The sequence below is a fragment of the Phacochoerus africanus genome, chromosome 8, assembly GCF_016906955.1.
Source record: "Phacochoerus africanus isolate WHEZ1 chromosome 8, ROS_Pafr_v1, whole genome shotgun sequence".
In the NCBI taxonomy this organism is placed as follows: Eukaryota; Metazoa; Chordata; class Mammalia; order Artiodactyla; family Suidae; genus Phacochoerus; species Phacochoerus africanus.
Genome location: NC_062551.1, coordinates 160117174 through 160120815, shown reverse-complemented (window position 1 = coordinate 160120815; position 3642 = coordinate 160117174).

Sequence of the window (3642 nt, the reverse complement as noted above, 5' to 3'; positions counted from 1 at the left end):
ATCGGAGCTGCAGCTGCCAGCCTACGCCAGAGCCACAGCAATGAGGGATCCCAGCCGCATCTGCGACCCACACCACAGCTCACGGCAACGCTGGATCCTTAACCCACTGAGCAAGGCCAGGGATCGAACCCACAACCTCATGGTTCCTAGTTGGATTCATTAACCACTGAGCCATGATGGGAACTCCAGGAATTTTATTTTATTTTTAAATTTTATTGGAATGTAGTTGACTTACAATGTTGTATTAGTTTCAAGAATGCAGCAAACAGGAAGGAATTGTAGTCTTAAAAGATAATAAATGATAAAAAGTCACTACATATTCATAAGCAGTAGGCACATACAAATGCGACAGGTAAAACACACAGATGCACCTAATTATATAGTCTTAAAATATATAGAACTTCAGGGAGAAATAGATGCATAATTGTAGCTGAAGACTTTGATAATCCCCCCCAGAAACTAATATATCAAGGCCTAAATTACCATATTTTATCACTTCTACACCTTATACAAGACTAGCTTGAGGAGGATTAAAAATGTAATAAATATGAAAAACAAAATTATAGAAGAAAAATACAGGAAAAACTCAATTTGGAGGTGTATAGCTCAGTGGCAGAATGGTGGTGATCAAAAGACAAGTCCTGGAAGGAAACAGAAAAAAAGTTCAGTCTATATTCAGAATGGATGGAACTATGCATGGATATTTTTTCTTGTAAATTACATTAAATTATGAAATAACATTTGTACAATCGATGAAAATAAAGGCAAAAAATTAACTAAGGGAAAACAGCAGCTTTAACAAAATACATTCAAATGGACCTTTACTGTTCACTCCTCCTCCAAAATTCTGCATGAAAAATCAGTATCTTCATCTGGTGATATTTGAAAATATGTAACAATTGGTAGACCAATCAGAGCAGACATTGGTAGTAAATGATGCTATCAGACTGGCATCCCTAAAATATAGATTCTTCACACACCAGCCCTGCAGCCCAAGACAATGCTCAGATTCAGCAATTGAACACTTGCTCTTTTTCACCCTGGGAAGATATAAAGGTGAAGGGTACCAAAATATGCTACTCCAAAATATGCCACTTTGGCATAAGGATTTTTTCGAGCTGAAGGCATTTGAAAAACAGCAGATACAAAAGGGACACTGTGATCTCCCCTTTCCTCCTGAGCACAGGAGATAAAACTCCCATGTAGGAGCTGCCCTCCACATACCAGGAGAAAAGAAACAGTCTTATCAAGCTGAGACCAAGAGAGTTCTACACAAACTGACATTGTTAAAATAACTCTTATCATCTTTCAGCCTCCCTGTGTTAGTTACTTTCCCACAGCTGCCCCTCTTTGCTTAACTCAGCATTAAAGCATTTAGGTTTTGCCACTTCTTTGGGTCTTTGTTTCCTTATGAGGGTTCTTGTGTCATATAAAACTTACATTAAATAGTTCCCACTGTGCCCTAGAGGGTTAATGATCTGGCTTGTATCTGTGGAGGCGCTGGTTCTCTACCTGGCCCAGCGAAGTGGGTTAAAGATCCAGCATTGCCGCAGCTATCATATAGGCTGCAGGTGTGGCTCGGATTCGATCCCAAGGCCTGGGAACTTCCATATACTGCAAATGGCACAAAAAGGGGGGGGGGGGGAAGGAGAACTTACATTAAATAAATTTGGATGTTTTCTCTTGTTAATCTGTCTTATGTCAATGAAATTCTCAGGTCCAGCTGAAGACCCTAAGAGGGTAGAGGTAAAGTTTTGCCTCCTCTGCAAAGGCAAGTTTCCCAAACAAGAATATTTCAATGATTGTAGTGCCCAGAAACTACAGCAGACACCAATCTACAAGAAAGAAGGAAGAAGGAATTCTTGCTGCTCCTCCCTGACCTCACCACCCCACTCCTATTACCCAGGTGCCATGCTCTTTGACTCTGAAATATGGTTCACACATATCCTTCTCCAACAGACAGACTTTTATTTTTCAAGAGCTGATTCAAAAATTACTTTGTTCATGAACTCTTTCTGAGACCACCAGCCAGAGTTGTGTTCACGCTTTCAACTAATATTTATTGAGCATCTACTATGTTCCAGACCCAAATTTGTAGCTCTATGCTATCATTTGATAATTGTGTCTGGGTCTGACTCTCCAGCTAGACTGGGATTAGTCCTTGGTGGAGTCCCAGTAAAATAAAGGAAGGAAGGAGCAGCATTTAATCCTCACAGACAAGCCTGCAACTGTGAAAAATGAAGCACAGGAAAGTTAGACTACCGGCCCAAGGTAATACAGCGGTGGACCAAGACTCAATCATGGTGGCCTTAAACACCTGGCAACCACATTAGTTGTATCACTTCTTAATATGAAAAAGCTTTTACACTTCACTCAACTGCTTGTTTGTTTGCCCGCAGCAAGTGGAAGTTCTCCAGCCAGGGATCAAACCCACTTCACAGCAGCGGCAGGAAGGGCCACAGCAGTGACAACGCCAAATCCTTAACCTGCTGAGCCACCAGGGAACATGTGTTTGTCTTTTTTTTTTTTTTTTTTGAGAAAATTGTTAAAAGAGGAAAATTACTTTGTGATTATTTTTCTTTAAAGGATATTTTTTTCTATGTGTGACTGGCCTACTATCCGTATTCTAGAGCAACAGATGTTTACTCATCCATTCGACACACAGCCTAATGCAATGGAAGGATGATCTTTGGAGTCAGACAAACTTGAGTTCAGATACCGGCCCCACCCCTTACTGGCTTTTTAACCCTGAGCAAGTGACTTGCCAGCTCTTAGTTTCTGATTCTGTAAAAGGAAGATAATAATGATATTTTCTACAATACCTGCTATGAGGATTAAATGAGCACATCGCAGGAACTCCTCAAATTTATGGGAAAGCGCTTGTGATCTGTAAATTGCTGCATGAATGCACATAATAATGTTGTGAGCCAGTGGTACAGGAAAGATAAATGTAAAGCCAGCAAACCTGCAACAAGTAACAATTAATCAGAAATTAGGGGAGTTCCTGTTGAACCCGACTGGTATCCATGAGGACTCGGGTTTGATCCCTGGTTTTGCTCAGTGGGTTAAGGATCCAGCGTTGCTGTGAGCTGTGGTATAGGTCAAAGACTTGGCTCAGATCCAGTGCTGCTGTGGCGTAGGCCAGCAGCTGTAGCTCTGTTTCGAACCCTAGGAACTTCTATATGCCACAGGCGTGGCCCCAAAAAGACAAGAAAATAAAAAAAAAAATTAGGTCACGAAACAGCAGAGAAGCAAAAGGAGTTTCACAAAGTATCGTTTATGTTAAGAGGAAGTCTGATTTTAGGTGCTTGATACACCTACAAGAAGAAAACAACATTGCCCCTAAATGCAACTATCAGAAATGCTTGGTAAGGAGTTCCCATCATGCCTCAGTGGAAATGAATATGACTAGTATCCATGAGGACGCAGGTTCGATCCCTGGCCTCACTCAGTGGGTTAAGGATCTGGTGTTGCTGTGAGCTGTGGTGTAGGCCGGCAGCTACAGCTCTGATTTGACCCATAGCCTGGGAATCTCCATATGCCGCAGGTGTGGCCCTAAAAAAAAAAAAAAAAAAAAAAAAAAGAATAAAAAGAAATGTTCAGGAAATACCAAATAATACACTCAAAATAAAACCACTGAAT